The sequence below is a fragment of the Phodopus roborovskii genome, unplaced genomic scaffold, assembly GCF_943737965.1.
Source record: "Phodopus roborovskii unplaced genomic scaffold, PHOROB, whole genome shotgun sequence".
Taxonomy (NCBI): Eukaryota; Metazoa; Chordata; class Mammalia; order Rodentia; family Cricetidae; genus Phodopus; species Phodopus roborovskii.
Window position 1 is genome coordinate 442196 of NW_026126414.1, and position 17266 is coordinate 459461.

The 17266-nt window shown below is 44.6% G+C and overlaps 1 protein-coding gene across 1 annotated transcript in view; it reads right to left on the bottom strand.

The window, feature by feature from the left end:
• Positions 1 to 9394, bottom strand: part of Gpbp1 (GC-rich promoter binding protein 1) — a 48731-nt gene extending 39337 nt beyond the window's left edge. The window contains exon 1 of the mRNA XM_051183050.1: positions 8430 to 9394. The gene's annotated coding sequence lies outside the window, so the exon portion shown is untranslated. The remainder of the gene's footprint in view (positions 1 to 8429) is intronic.
• Between the last annotated feature and the right edge of the window lie 7872 nt (positions 9395 to 17266).

Below are 17266 nucleotides of genomic sequence, written 5' to 3' on the forward strand. Positions count from 1 at the left end.
AAGCACTGCTACACATGGTGAGGCATGTCTGCAATCTCTCAGCATTTTTGAGGTGGAGATAGAATCAGGAAGCTCCATGACTACATGGTGAATTAAGAGACCAGCTTGGTAATATGCTCTCAAAAAATTCTTCATTGATGGGATGAAATAATAATAGACTTATCTAAATTCAGTCATGGCACTCTAGAAAGCAAAAAGTATATAATACAGGTGTATCATATACATGTAAAAGACTGTGCTTTACAATTAACGTACAGCAAAACTACGTTCTTGGGCAGTGATTCTCAACCTTCCTAAGGCTTCAACCCTTAATACAAATTCCTCACAAGGTGGAGAACCCCCAACCAAAAATTATTTTCATTGCTACTTCATAACTATAATTTTGCTGTTATGAATCATAATATAAATATTTTTGGAGACAGGTTTGTCAAAGTTATTGCAACCCACAGGATGAGAACCACCATTCTTAGTTGATAAAAACATTCTATACATTCTTGGTCTGATAAAGCCTCAATTGTACACACTTATGTTATTGGATATACATCGATTGTCAATGAAACTAAGTTCAAAGTGGTTCCATGAAGAAACAAACAGGGTCATGTCTTCCACACTGTCCTCAAACTCACTACTTAGCCTTAGAGAATAACCCTAAATTTCTCATCCTCCTGCCTTAGCCTCAAGTGCTGAGATTACAGAAAATTACCATGGCTGGCATTTTTTAATGGAATCAATATTCTTCCTATTTTTATTTAAAACTTGTGTTTGTAAGTATGGACTATGCAAGTACACACAGTCCACGTGTTTGTGCTGGTGTGTTGAGCTTATCTCATGTCCTGCTTCTTTTGTGTGTGCTGGAACAAGAACTCAAGTCCTCTCCATTGTACAGTAAGCACTCTTCATCAGTGAGCCCTATCGCCAGCCCCAATTTTTAAAATATTATTTTTTTTAGTGTAAGGGTGTAAAACTAAGGGGCTGGAGAGATAGCTCAGCAGTTAAAAGCACTGGATGCTCTTCCAGAGGTCCTGAGTTCAATTCCCAGCAACCACATGGTGGCTAACAACCATCTATAGTGGGATCTGATGCACTCTCCTGGCATAAAGTTGCACATACAGATAAAGCACTCAATAATATAATCTTTTTTTAAAAAAACTGACAGCTTCCTTGGTAATATTTTCCCCTTAATATTTATATTTTAGCCAGGCAGTGGTGGCCCACACCTTTAATCCCAGTAAGGCAGAGGCCAGCCTGGGGAGAGGGAAGGAGGGGGGAGAGGGAAAGATAAAGGAGGAGTGGGGGGAGGAGGGGATTCCAAACAGAGGTTTCCACCATATCACAACTAAAACTAACCTCAAAAGAGAAAGGAAACAAAACAAAAACCAATTCAAATTCTGGTTTTGTAGCCTAACCCGTTAATTATTTATTCTTGGACTGAATTTCTTTGTAGGACTGATTTTAGACACCTCATTTTAAAAAGTTAATGTTCACAAGGACCCAAAGTTATGGCTGGACAGGAGAGATGATTTACAAGTTAAGAGCACTTACTACCCTTACAGAGAACTTGGGTATGATTCCCAGGACCCGTATGTTCATGAATGAAGATTATCAACCTGCAACCGTTACCACATTCACCTAGGAAAATAAAATTTATTTGCTGCCCAAGATGAAATTATCTTCTAAAACATGATAGCGTTTTGCTTTTCTCATTAACACCTTAAAAACTAACTGTAAGCCTTGATACAGAAACACATGGGCTCATAAGAAAAACTAATTGTACAACCTTGGCATAGTGTTTAAAATCCCTATGCCTACAGTTTTCCAACTGTAAGTGGGAATAAACAGGCCCACACAGGTATCTATAGGACTACAGTTTAAAAGGTGTGGAATACCCTAGGACATGCTATGAACACCGATACACAGTACTTATCAGTTAAGATTTATTCACTGCACAGGAGATGGTGATCACCTGTGGTTTCAGCATCTGCCCATCTGAGGCAAGAAATCAGAGTTCAAGGTCAACCTGAGTTTCAGTTTCATTAGCCTGAGATATGCAATAAGATCCTGTCTCAAATGATTCACTCACTGTGACCAAGGTTATTACCTAAAATATATGACTGTCTATAACAACTAAGTTTTAATGGACAAATATTCAAGGTGAGGTAAAAATATATCTGTAATCTCAACACTAGGGAGGCTGAGGCAGCAGGATTATAAATTCCAAGCCAAACTAGGCTACAAAGCTACAAAGCAAGGCAGGAAAGGATAACACTGGCTGTCTCCCTTAAACATTTAAATATTTCTCTGAAAATATACACATGGCCCAGTTAGTATAAAGAAATACTCTACTAGAGTATTTCATTAGAGAAAGCATATCAAAACTACTGTTTAAAAATTGGACAACTGAGCCTGGAGTTGGTGGCACACACCTTTAGTCCCAGCACTTGGGAGGCAGAGGCAAGCAGATCTGTGAGTTCAAGGTCAGCCTGGTCTACAGAGTGAGAGCCAGGACAGGCTCAAAAACAATACAGAGAAACCCAGTCTCAAAAAAAAAAAAATAAAATAAAATAAAATAAAACAAAAAAGAACAAATTAGACAACTGGGGGCTAGAGAGACAGCTAGTGGTAAGAGCCCTTGCTTCTGCAAAGACAGGTCACCAGCATCCACCACATCAGGCACCCACAACTGCCTGTAACTCCGGGATCTGGTATGTTTGGCCTCTAGCATGCACTCACATACACATATTTTTTTGAAAAATTTGAGGGGAGGGCTGGAGAGATTATGTGATTAAGAGCACTGGATGCTCTTCTAGTGACCTGTGCACTCAGTTCCCAGCACCCACATGTCAGTTCACAAGTATCTATAGGAATTCTAGTTCCAGTGGATTCAATACCTCGTCTCATCAGACACAAACATGGTGCACACACAAATACACAAGCAAAACTCACACGGAGTAAAAAAATAAAATCTTTCCTTTTAATTCATTTACTATGCTAACTGAAAAACAGTGTAAAGCATAAACACCAAACAGGACTGGGGTTATAGCTGGGCAATAAATTGCTTGTCTAGAATGTGAAATCTCTAGGTTTGTTCCCTTAATATGGCCCCTAAAAAAAATAAAACACCTTACTTCCACAAATCATACAGCAGCTGGAAAGTTATTAAGCCTACCAAGTCCAGAAAAATACAGAATATACTCTCCCCAAAACTATGTAACACCCACTCTACTTTTGTGGGACAGATTTTGACTTTGTGAAAAGACTCCCACCCATATATACTTTACAAACAGGTTCATAAATCTTTTGACCAAAAGTATGGGTTGGATTCCTTTTTTTTTTTTTTTTTTTTTGTCTTAATTTCCTAAACCTAGAGGCATGCATCTAAAAAGAAAGTGATTAAACCTTGGTAGTTTATATATCATTACACCTTTCCTTCATCTCAGATCACCCATTCTAGGATAGCAAAGTGGACTGTGGCTCTCTAGCTAGCACCAACATATTTAACAAAAATACCTAAAGGGAGCCTGAGCATCAGCTAAGCTGTTCCTGGTATGTTTTAGGAAGGCTTCTTTGCCTTTTAAAAAGAGTAAGGTGAAAAGCAAAGAAATTAATTAGCAGCTTCCTTGGGGGGTTGGGGGGAGACAACCTAGGAATAGCATAGCAAATGAAAATTTGAAATGGGAAAGCCAAGCTGTGTAGCCTAAGAAGTCAGATACAATTTCAGCTTGGCATAAATGGGATTCAGGTAAAAGAATATTTTAAGAGACTATAATATAATAAACACTGGTTTTGACACACAAACTGAATTAAGTAAACTCTTGGTATTATATATAATTTTACACTTCAACTTGGCAGTTATCGTTTCTACCAGTTTAATAAAAAAAAATTAAGGCAAAAAAAAAGATTAGGGTAAATACACAATATCACAATTCCTTTTTCTAGGTATCTGATAATCTCAAAATTACCTTTTTCTTACATCATACCTACAGCTAAACAAACTATTATCTCAAAGTCTCACCAGGGCCAGTAAAATAGCTTCCCAGGTATAAAGTCACTTGCTGCAAAGCCTAAACTGGATAGTTGAGATCCACTTATGGAAGGAAAGACCCAATTTCCAAAAGCTAGCCTCTGACATCCACATGAACGTGTGTGTGTTGCATGGGCACACACATGTATATATGTATATACACAGTCTTCAATGTTTTCATTATAAATGACAACACATGTATGTATGTACACACACACACACGGTCTTCAAGGTTTTCATTATAAGTGTAATTCCTTTAACTGAGGAGGCAGAAACAAGAGGATCATCACAACTTTAAGACCAGTCTGAACTGTACAGCCAATTCCAGGCCAGCAAAATAGGTCAAACACTGATAGTGAGATGTCATTTCACGAACACAAAAAATCAAGACAATATGGTCAAAAAACAGGACCATCTGACTTGTATTCAAGTATCTCTCATTTATCCCATCCTTCAGTCTTTCTCCTTAAATGATTTTCCTGTCTGCTGTGCATCCATCCCACCAGCACCTTTAAAACAAAACCTATGTAGTAATTTCAGGCCAAAACCACAGAGAAAGTAAAGCCTAACAAATATGTAGATCCACATTTGTAAAACTATGGTTATAGCCAAACTTTAATTTGTAACCAAGCAAAGTCCAAATAGCTATTAACAAGTAGCAAAACTAAACAGCAGCTTCTCTTAGCTTCTCCAACCTCTGGTGAACCAAAGTGTAGGGGAAAATGTTCAAGTATAATGAATAAAAATGGTACCAAGAAGATAGCTGGTAAAGCAGAGCACTCAAGAGTATAGACCCCACTGGGTAGAGCTAGCATAAATGAGTTTAAAGCAGATTAAGGGTGGGCATGGGGGTAGGGAGCCAGGATACACTTTTAATCCCAGCACTGGGAAGGCAGAGACAGATCTCTGTGAGTTTCAGGACAGCCTCCAAAGCTTCAGAGAAACCCTGTCTTGAAAACAAAACAAAACAAAATAGAATGCAGGCTTTCCCGATGGTGGACTGAACACTTTTAAATCCAGAACTCGGATCTTTGTAAATTCAAGGCTAACCTGGTCTACAGACTCCAAAGCTATAGAAAAACGGTGTCTGGAAAAATGGGGGAAAAAAAATAGAGCACAGATTTGGCTGAAAAATAGAGCTTGTCTAGCATGAAAGAGACTCATCCCCAAAACATAAAAAAGAGGCAGGGATCTTAAGAATATGAGCACAGTCAGATCACTTGGATCTCTGTTCCAGCCTCAATTTTCCTAAATATTAATTTCCTTACTTACACCTCTGTATTTATACTACTTTCCTCACAGTGTTAAGAATGAGTATCATTCCCAGCACTCAGGAGGCAGACGCGGGTGGATCCCTATGAGCTAGAGGCCAGCCTGGCCTACAGAGTGAGTTTCAAGACAGCCAAGGCTACACAGAGAAACCCAGTCTCAAAAAAGCAAAAAAAAAAAAAAATCACCTAAAATTATACAGCAGACACATCATAATCTGTAACTGTAATTATTAAAACATGAATAATAGAAACTGGAAGAGCGGGGTGGGGGAGAATTGATCCTAGCAATGTTCTAATTCCTAACAACTGATTCTATAAAGTTCAATGTCCACAAGTAAAATATTGGAAAACTGTCAAAATCAGATGGGATGGCAGACTGCTTGCTTGAGCTTGCACAAAACCATAGGTTCAAACCTGCGGGAGTAGAGGTGCATACTTGTGATTGCAGCCCTGGAAGATGCAGAAAGGCAATCCATCAGAAGTCTGAAGTCACTTTTGGCTTTGAAACTACCCTGGACTACATGGGGCTTGAGAAATGGCTCAGGGCTAAGAGCTGCTCTTCCAGAGGACCTCATTTGATTTCCAGCACCCATTTCAGATTGGCTCACAACTGCCTGTAATTCTGGGGGATGACATCCTCTTCTGGCCTTGACTAGCACTGACACACTTTACAATTTTTGAAGTGTGTACACCTGAACTTTTTTGTTTTGTTTTTGGGGGTCTCATTTTGTTTTTTGTTTGTTTTGTTTGTTTGAGGCAGGTTTCTCTAACAGCCCTAGCTGCCCCAGAACTCGCTCTGTAAACCAGGTTTGTCTCTGCCTAATAAGTGCTAGAATTAAAGGCCCTGTTTCTGTTTTTCTGTTTTTCATGACTAGGTTTCTATGTGTAGTCCTGGCTGGAAATCAGCTCTGTATAATCTGGTAGCCTTGAACTCAAGAGATCACCTGCCTTGGCTAGGATTAAAGGGGTGCACTACCAAGCTCAGCCTCAGTTACATCAGTTGTTGACCAATTCCTGTAAACAAAGTTCACAATACACCACCACCACCAAGGAGTCAAGTGTCCAAAGCTGGTTACTGAAGTAATTTACCCTGATATTGTTGCTTGGAAATACTGGAAATTTCAAGATCACAAAAAAAAAGCACATGTGGTTTTCTATGAATAAAAGTCAGGTGACTATCAATTTAATTTCTGCTGGGGTTTTTTGTTTGTTTGTCTGTTTTGTCCCCACCCACCTAGTACTTTCAGGTTGACTGGTCTGAAACTGATGATGTAGACCAAACCTACCTCTGCCTCCTGAATGCTGGGGTAAAAAAGGCTCACACCACCACATAGGACCAAGTTCAATTACATGTACATACATTTATACAAAAATAAAAATTTCAAAAGCCAATAAATAGGTATGCATGGAATACAGATTTTCGGATCCCAAGTGATTAAGTGGATGTTCTCATCAATTTATTAAAATACTGCACAAAAGGCCTGGTATGGCAGCACACAGGCGAACTTCAGCACTGAGATTTAAGTCAGGAAGACCTCAAGTTCCAGGCAACCCTCAATAATTAAGTTCCTCAGTACTTCTGTTTTAATTTTTAAAAATTACTAAGATCTTCTAACACAGAAAACATATAATCCAGTTTGTTAGAACATGGGGAATTGAACTTTAACCCCAACTTCAGAGCAGAAAGTAAAATGTTAAAGATGAATATCCAAATACCAACATCATTTAGTCTACTGCTTCTTCCTTTTTTTCTTCTTCTTTTTGGAGACAGGGTTTCTTTGTGTAGCCCTGGCTGTTCTAGAACTAGCTCTGTAGATCAGGTTGGCCTCAAACACTAAGTTTCTCTGCCTCTGAGCACTAGAGTAAAGGCGTACTTCACCAATGGCCAGCTAGACTCCTGTTTTTTTGTTTTTTTTTTTTTTTTTTTTTTTTTTGTTTTGTTTTGTTTTGTTTTTTGCTTTAAAGGAACTAACAGAACTCAACAGGTAAGGGGAGAAAACTGCTTAGAAATAAACAACTTACTAAGGTTAGCAAATCTTTGGAAGTGTGTTAAAAAATTACAGTCTTCTACCTCAGAACAGGTTATTAGGTGAAATAAATTAAATGCAGCCATATTAATCATTTACTAATTGTGTGACTACACTTAAGTGAATCTTTTAAAAAATACTCCAGAATGCCAACACACTGAAAAATGTATGTGATAACAGCAAATAAAAACCATTCAGCCCTAAAACAATTCAGTTATCACTAAAAATTCTTACACTTGTTAGCAGAATTAAACTATGAACTTAAGCCAGCACAACATTCCTGGGGGGGAGGGGGGGCTATGTAATCATTATACTAGTTTAAAGGTTTTTACATCAACTTGCTCAGTTTCTCTGCTTCCTTCTCAAAAATGTTTAGGAAACTGAAGAGTGTGAAATATAAATTGGTTCAATAAATTGTTTCAAAAACTTAATGTAGCTAGGAGTTGGTGGCACATGCCTTAAGTCCCAGCACAGAAGGCGGATCTCTGTGAGTTCAAGGCCAGCCTGATCTACAGAGTGAGTTCCAGGACAGGCTCCAAAGCAATATAGAGAAAACCTGTCTCAGAAAAAAAAAAAGTAAACCTTAATGTCTGTAGTGGGTTAAAATATTAGGAATAGTTGTGCCTTAAAGAAAATATTTCCTAAGATATCAAACCTGCTGCATGATTTTATTTTATGTCTACTACTCTAAACTAGATCACTCAACTGTATGTGTAGTAATGGTCTAAACTCACATTTAGGAATTAAACTAGGAATCAAGAGAAGACATTTAAAATGTAAAACCAACCAGATACGTGACATGTGTATGTCTTTTTCTAGGTTTCTACTATTCTGTTATTCATACTCTAAAGTGAATACTGACCACATGCATCTGCCTTTAAGAACACAAAAACTTTTGACTTAAAACTAGTAAGTCTGAAACATTTGTAAGCCTTAGATCCATTTACTACATATATATAGCTAATGACTATTTTCAAACTACCCACAAACTGAATCTAAAGCAAAATCTTTTCAAGATACTGAAAGGTTTCTAAGAATAACACAGATCAATTTGACTCATATTACAGTTTACAACTGAATATCTAATATGCTCACCATAAGAGTACTTACAAACTCCAAGAGGACTGCACAGGAAGGCGTTGGCTTTTTCTCTATAAGCTTTATGTTTTCCAGTTTGTTTTTTTATTTTGTATCCTCTGAAATATCCAAGTTCTTTGAAGATACTTAACCTATGACTATTTGACATAGAGTTATTTGAAGTCAGCTACCCATATTTGTTTTGAAGTTTTCATATGGCTATATCCAGAATTAGCCAAGTTCCTTGGATTCAAGAGCAAGGTCTTCTTTACTATTCCATGTATTTGTCACTGTATTTATCCACTCCAGATGAAATATCCAATTTATGTGCAAAAAGCAGAAACAAAAAGAAAATTTCACATCTGAAGACTACTTCTAAACATCAGCATGTACAGAGACACAAAGAGCTATCTCAATACTACCATGCTGGTGTGAAACTGGAGCATCTTACATTCCCAAGTAAATAAAAGATAAAAAGAAAAAAACTGTATTCTTTCAATGTCTTCATTTAGAAAAGCTGTCCCATGGTAATATGAAAAGAGCTGAAGTGAAAAATTCCTAAAACTTTCAATACAGGTAAAAAGAACTGCCACGAAACTTCAGCAATATTCAACAGTAATTTCAAACTACTCAGTACACAAACATATCTTACAGTTTTGGCTGAAAAACACCAACAGGAAAGGGGGGAAGAGACAAAAATAACACCAGATGAAATACTTTAACCACTTATATAATCCGTTTGAACCAAAATACTGAAGAAATGACTGGGTCTTTTAGTAGCTCGTTGAATTTGTTCACTACTATCAATTCACTTCAGAGATGATTCTTGTCAATTTTAATAAACTTCTGGGGCAAAATTTCACCCCCCAAGGAAAAAAAAAAACAACAAAACTGTAATTCCAAAATGGCCTCTTGAAATACCCGGGGCCTTTTAAACAAAACCTAGAAGATGATCTTCATATCTGTATAATTCAATCACCTGTAAAAGTTATGAAAAAAAGGTAAATTACAATTTTGATTTTTCAAATAAAAATCAACCCCCACTTCGGGAAAAAAAAAAAATCAACCTGTCTCGAACTCATGTCTGTACAGCCTTTTCCTAACCCTAGGCAAAAGCCTCCTGAATGAGGACTTCCAAGTCCAGGGGCAGAGAACGGTGGGCGGCGGAACCACTGAGCGAAGTTCCGACCTGAACTGGGAACCGGGTGCAGGCAGAGCACCGGAGGCTGTTACGAGCAAAACTTCAACAAAACTTTCTGAGCAAAAGCCGAAACCGTGCGTGAGAGTGGCTCAGCACCTTGCAACCGATCTCCCCCGACGCCACCCCATGCGCCCAAGGAAAACAAACGGACAGGTGGTGCTGCCGCGGAGCGTTGGTAAACGTAACTCCGAGAACGAGGCGGAAAGAGCACGACGCTCCCTCCAAGCCCGCAGCGGGCACCTGGGTCTCCCGTGCGGCCGGGCCGGGCCGGGCCGGGCCGGGCCGCACGGTGGGAGGGGATCGGCCCGAGGGGCGGCTGCCCAGCCCGGAGCGCAGCCGCGGGGCGAGGGTGCGAAGCCCCATCTCCTCCCACCAAACTCCGGGCGCGGGGGGCCGGGCGCGCTCGGACGGCCGCGCGGCGGGGACGGCGCCGTCCCCGGGGGAAGCAGGGAGCCGCCAGCACGGGCCCCGTCGGAGCGGAGCCCGCGGGCCCTCGGGGCGCTTGCCTGGCTGGGGAGCAACCGCCAGGGCTCCGGGCGCGGCCGGCGGGCGGGCGTGGGGCAGCGGCAGGCCCAGCTCGGCCGCGACTCGCCCGGCCCGGCTCCCCCGGCTGCCCCGGCCCCGGGCCCGGGCTCCAGGCCGGCTCTGCGGCGCCGGGGACGCGCGCGCCCGGGGCCCGAGGCAGCCGGACGCCGCTGCCGCTGCCGCTGCCGGCCGGGCCCCCCCGCGGCCCGCGCCCGCCCGCCCGCCCGCCCGCCTCTCCCCGCCGCCGCCCGCCCGCTCGCTCCCTCCGCCGGGCCGGGCCGGGCCGGGCGGACGCCGAGGGCGGGCGGGCGGCCCCGCGCCCCACGCCGCCCCCGGCCGCCCGCAGCCCCGCAGCCCCGCGCCCCCAACGCCGCTCCGGGCGCCCCCCCGCCCCGGGACTGCGCTGCGGGGCCCGCGGGGCCGCGTTACCTTCCGCCCCGGCAGAGGTGCCCCTGGCCTGGGGTGCCGCCGCGCTCGGTCCCGGGAGGAGGGTTCCGGTACTTTGAATAATCCCCGTTTGCCGCTTTTCCCTCCCCCACAGCCCGTCTCAGGCCCAAAATGGCGCCGGCCCGATCCGCAATGTTCTGGGCCGAGTCTCGCGAGATCGTGGGAGGTGGCGAGGCGGGGCGGGGAGCGGAGCCGCGGAGAAGTGAGAGGAGGGAGGCGGGCGGGGCCGAGGGCGGGGGCAGGAGGGAGGAGGAGGAGGAAGAAAGGGCGTGGAAGGAGCCGTGCAGGCCAACGCGCTGGGCGGGGCGGCAGGAGGAGGGGCCTCCGCTACACACACAGCCCTTCGGGCCCGAGTAACCGCTCACGCCCCGGCCGAGGAAGCCCCGCCCCCTACGTCGGGCGCCTGGGGGAGGGGAGGGGCGTGGCCAGCGCGCGGGGGCGGGGCCCCGAGGAAGACCCGGAGGCCGGGCCGCGCGCGCGGGGGCGGGGCGGGGCGGGGCCTGGGCGCGGTGACGTCAGCGGCGGCTGGAGCCGGGGATTACCCCCTGCTGCTGACGTGAGGACGGCGAACAATCCCGAACGTTCGGGGAAGCGGGGATTCCCGGCCGTTCCCGCGGCGGCGCCCCTCTCCAGCCCCGAGCCCTGCACGCTGGGAGCGCCGGGCACGCGCGGGAGCGGGCGGCGGGGAGCGGGCGGGCGGCCCTGCCTCGCGGGACGGCGGGGCGGCCAGCGTCGCCCGCCCGGCACGGGCTCGCCCGTCGGGCCGCACGGGCGCTCACGCGGCGTGGGCGGAGCCGGCCCTGCCAGCGCCCTCGGGATTGGGCGCCGCGGTCGCGTGCCGCGCGGAGCGTGCCGGACGTTAGCGAGGGCGACCGGGCGCTGCGGGCAGGCGCGGCTGCAGCCGCAGGGTCGTCCCGGGGATCCGCACGGCACACGTCAGTAAATGGATAGATGGATGGACAGACTCCAAAGCCATAGAGAAACCGTGTCTCCACAAAGAAAGAAAGAGGATGGGAGTAGCAAACGTCAATGGTGTCCCGCTCCCCAGACGTGGTAACTGCGGGTTCGCTTTGAGAAAGGGGAAGAAGCGAGGGGAAATGCATACTTAGGAATGTGCCCCTACCTTCACCCGAGCCACGCAGAAACTAAGTCTTCGTATGCATGATGGGGCTTGTAGTTTGGTGCGGCGCTCCCAAAAGTCCGCCGAAGAACCGCTGCAGTGTATGTCCCTGTGTGCACAGGGGAAGGATTTTAAACTTACCGAGTTCTTTTAGTCTTGTACCGATGCCTAAGGTGTGCTTCCCTGGTTTTTCACATAAGCATTCCAAACTAATCTCTGGACTTTGGCTGCTCAACCTGACTACCAAGTTTAAACTTCAGTTTGTTTGGGGTGGGTTTGATAGGGCCGGGCGGGGTTGCAGGGAGGCAAGAATCCTTGTTGCTCTGTCTTACCTCAAAGGAATTAGGTACCTGAGGATAACCGAACTCCTGATCCCCCCTGCCTCTGCTTCCCAGATACGGGGATCACATTCATGCCCTACCACGCCAGCCCTGTCCAGGTCTCAATCCAAACTCTTTTCCTCCACACCGGTCTTGTGTGGGCAAAAGTAATGTATACATTGAAGGAGAACTTGGTTTGCTTTTGATTTTGGGGCTAGGAACTCACTATGTAACCCAGGCAGGCCTGGAATTCTTATCCCTTCAAAGCCACAACACCTGGTTTTATGTTCCTGGTTCTGGACAGAATAGGAAAAGGTGGAAATTATAGGGCCATGAGAAGGAAAAGGAAACCCTCTCATTCACTGAGAGCCAAGAATTCAGTGCAAGGATCAGCGTCTGCCTTGGAGGTTATCGTTTTATAGAAAACTATCCCAAGAAAGTTGAAGTGTTCTGGAGTCAGCAGGGCGATGATGGCATATGCCTTTAATTCTGACGCTGGGGAGCTGGGGGCCAACCTGGTCTACAGAGTGAGTTCCAGGACAGCCAGGGCTACACAGAGAAACCCGGTTTCCAAAAACCAAAAATGAAAACTATCCTGGAGTCACGGGTCACACCTGCCCACACAGCACTTTGTAAGCAGAGTTCCAAGCTAGCCTGGTGAAGAGTGAAATCCCAGGCCTGCCAGGGCGACAAAGGAGCCACTGCCTCAGAAGAAGAAAGCTAAAATAAGGATGTGAACGTGAAAGGACTCTGCTCTTACCTTGAGTGTGGTCTTAATCCTTTCCCAGACACTTCCTAAAATTGAAACAAAGCTTACTGTTTTGTTTACAGTGATAACACCCTACTTTCCTTAGAACTCTAGTGACTTGGGGTTTTAACTGTAACCGCCCAGAGCATCTCAAGAACCACTCAGTGGACTGGGCAGTGGTGATGCACGCCTTTAATCCCAGGCAGATCTCTGAGTTCAAGGCCAACCTGGTGAGTTCCAGGCCAGCATGATCTACAGAGCAAATTCCAGGACAGCCTCCAAAGCAATACAGAGAAACCCTGTCTCGAAAAACAATAAAAAAGAACCACTCTGATCTCATTTAAATTCCTTAGCAAGTCTTTAAGCTTAACCTCAAAACACACCAAAGTTTTACCTAGAGACCCCGTAAAGACAATGAAATGTGACCACCTTTGAGGCCACGCCAATGCTCCAAGGTGTGTTTTTCTTTCACTGAGCACTCTCTTTTTACCCACCCCTGTGAGCAAATCTAAAACAAAGAAAAAATAAGTAAAAGTATACTAACTCCACTTCATTAGCTTATCCTGAAATTCTGGAGAGAAGCAGAAGTGCCAGTTTTACCCAAACCCTGCCGACAGCTACGCAGGCTGTGTCTTGGTCAGCTTGAGCTGCAGCACAGGCAGAAGCAAGATTAATCTATAAATGAGCATAGCATTATACCATCTGAGGGGAGAGAACCTGCATTTCTGTAACCAAGCTCTCTACAAGAAATTTTAATTAGTTCTTTCAGTAACTTTATAGATATTAGCCACATGCATCAACTAATATAGCCCAAGATTGTATTAGCCCAAGTATACAATGCTGTGTAGGCTATGATATATTTTCCCCCAACTTCCAGGTATGAGTGGAAACTAAGAAATTGAAATGTCCACCCACTGAGAACTGGTTTTAAAACTAAAAAATGTGCATCTGCACTTGCCCAGCACATCCAAGACCTGGGTACCGACACTCTTAAGGACCACAAGATGTGTTTGTTTTTCCTCTAGTCACAGGTTTAAAAGGCACAAATTTGGAAGTCAAGCAAAACCAAACTTTATTCAGAGAGGACAATTTTATTAGGGTTTAAAGAAAGACCTCCAGGAAAGTAAACTTTAATCTCTGCAGCCCCTGGAGGAAAATGGAACTACTAAGGAAAAAAAAATGCATACTTTTTCAATGAAGCCAGCATGGAGCTCAAACACACGGTGAAGAGGAAACTCCAGAGAAAGAGTAAGAAAGCTCCAAGAACCAGAAAGGACATGGCTCACAGGAAGAGATCTAGGGGGTAGGGATTCTGGGAAGTAAAGGGCAGTATCTCATTAAAGCAGTAAGTAACCTGCCTATGTCTTCAGCGTGATTTAAATTGAGCCCATCCTTACTCCCCAGTGACTGCCTAGCTGAAGTAACAAATGTGGTTTGAGTAATTTAAAATGCTAGGTCTCCAACGAGGCCAGAGATTCCTTATCAAATCCTTTCTTTTTTCATTGTTTTGTTTGTTTTTCTTTTTTGTTTGTTTGTTTTGGTTTTTGAGGCAGAGTTTCTTTGTGGCCCTGGCTGTCCTGGAACTAGCTTTGAAAACCACGCTAGTCTCAAATTCATAGAGATCGGACTGCCTCTGCCTCGAGTGCTGGGATTAAAGGTGTGGGCCACCATGCGCAGTCTAGAACCTTTCTTCATGACCATGAAAAACTGATTGTTTTAATGAGCCTTTATAGTCACTGTGTCAGTATGATCCCCAGCCCCACAAGAAGGGGGGGGGAGCTTTTTGCATTAGACATTATTGTACATGTATTTGAATATATGAAGTATATATCTGAATATACTAATTTTATAATTAATGCTTAGAACTTAGTTGCCATGCTGCTGAAATGACTTAGCAGATAAAGGCTCTTGCAGCCAATCTGAGTACAATCCCTGAAACCCAAATTGTGGAAGAAAAGAAACCAGCTCCTACAAGTTGTCTTCTAACCAACACACAAATTCTCCTGCTCCTGCACACACACCACAATAAATAATAAAAAAAAAAAAAACTCAAATGCCCCGAAGTGTGCAACAGCTAAAAGGAATAAAATATGTATTTGATATGAATATTTATATGGGAAACCTTTTTAAACCCTTGAAATCTGGTGTCCCTCTTCTGTGTTCTCATTGTAAAGTCCTTGTCTGCCTCCACTTGAAGACATGGATTTAAAAAAGGGGGGGGGCCTGGAAACCGAGTCCCCTCCAAGAGCAGTAAGGGATCCTAAGCTCCAGCCTCCCGCCAGCTCCTAATTGCTGAGTCTTCACCTATCTTTATCAGGTGGACTCAAAGACCTTTAGAAACAGTGTTACCGCTCAGTGTTTCCACAGCCGCCAGTACAGTTCCAGCCATGCCACACATTCCCCAGGAATGTTTGTTGAATGCATGGCTTCCCACTGTGAAGATTAACTTTAATTGCCAACTTGATTGAACTGAAGCCCGCCTACAAGATTAATGAAGCACACCTCTGGGGGTGTCTGTAAGGGCAATTAGTGAGATCAAGAGGCTCCGACCTAATGAATGGGTTAACCATTGATGGTTTTATGAATAGGATAAATGCCATTCTTGGGACTTAGTGGAAGGCTGGAAGTGGGAACATGTCCCGTGTGCTGCCTTTGCCCTAGCCTTTCCTGTCTCCCCTGCTCTGCTTCCCAGCCGCTCTGGTGAGCTGCTGTGCTTTGCCTGCCCCCTTTAGGGATGGGATTACAAACCCAAATAAAAATTTCCCCTAGCCTGCCCAGCAGTGGTCACAGCACAGACTAACACACCCACCTTCGTCCGTGTTAATCGAGTACTGTCCTAAGGATTGCCTTTACCCTTGAACTACCCAAGAATCGTTTCCTTTCTTTGCCAGCCCTCCTCAGATTCTACTGTCTTCAAAGACAGGGCCGAAGCAACACTGGGTAAGATTTAGCTTGAGTGTCCTCTGAAACTAGGCATTTTTATCTGTCCTCTTTTGCAACCTTTCCTGATGGACAAGTCTCTGGGACACTGTTCTTTTATTCTCTCACTTTTTTTTTTTATCTCTTGCTTCCTCTCCCCACTTTACTTTTTTTTATCTCTTGCTTCCTCTCCCCCCCTTTACTTTTTTTTATCTCTTGCTTCCTCTCCCCCCCCCCCCCGCCTTTTTTTTTTTTTGTTTGTTTGTTTGTGGAGATAAGATCTTGCTATGTAACTGTAGCTATCCTTCACAATCCTGCCTCGCCTCTCAAGTGTAGAGATTACAGACATACTTCATCATGTCCAGCTTTCGGGGATATTTCACCCCCTTTCCCTGCCCACAGCAGTATTCTATAAAATGAGGTGGTTCCTTGAGACATGATCTTACTAGGCAATCCAGAGTGCAGGATTAGGAGCATGACCCCCTGCCCGTGCCTGACTAATAAATAAGTTGGGTTTTATCACTGATTGAGGCTTGGAGCACCCTTGGTATGCCACTACTAGTCAGGTGACAGAAGCAATGGTAGCCACACAGCTCCCGTCCCATCACTAGGGGACCACTCTGAGGTCACCACTGGGGGCCCACCTCTCCACAGCTAATCCAGACGGGAGCTCAAATGCCTTACTTGGAGAGAAATCAGAAACAAAGTTTTCCTTGGTGTTGCCACATCCCTCTTCCTTCCCGGCAAGCCTCGCAGATAAGCGCAGCTGCTTGGTGAGTCCCTGCCCTCAGAGGGCCGCACAAGGGAAGAATCATGCTTCCTCCACTCCTATATCCATCCCCAGCACCCAGCCCAAGGCTGGCCTGGAGTAAGCCGTACTCTGTAAGGAGGGAATGGTTGGCTGGGTGTTGGTGGCACACCGTGCCCTTAATCCCAGCACTCAGGAGGGGAGGCAGAGGGAGGCCCATCTCACAATTCTGTGAATTCGAGGCCAGCCTGGTCTACAGCGCAAGTGCCAGGACAGGCTCCAAGGCTACAGAAAAAAAGAACAAAAACAAAAAAAGGAGTGAATGGTTACTAAATGTTATTTATTATTTATTTAGCAGCTCTGGGGTTGATGCATGCTAGGCAAAAAATTTAGTACTAATTTATATTACAAACTCAAGATTTTTTTTTGTTTCGAAAATTATTTCAGGAATGATGTGGTTTGGGGGTTTTAACTACCATTGTTAGGAGGCTAAAGAGATGGCTCAGTGGTTGAGCACCGACTGAACTTCTAGAGGACCTGGGTTCAATTCCCAGCCCCCCACATGGCAGCTCACAACTCTGTGACTCAGGGTACAGGGGATCTGATGATTTCTTCTTGACCCCACTGCACAACATACAGGCAAAACACATAAAACATAAAGGAGGAACTACAACTTCCCTAGGTCTTTGGGTTTTTGTTTCTGAAAGCTCCTATCATATGAAATTTGGTTAAATAATTGTTATTCTTTCCTTTTTAAAATAATCTTTAACATTTATTACTTGAAATATATTTATATACTCATAAATATACACAATAAATATTTAGCATATCTACTTCCAATG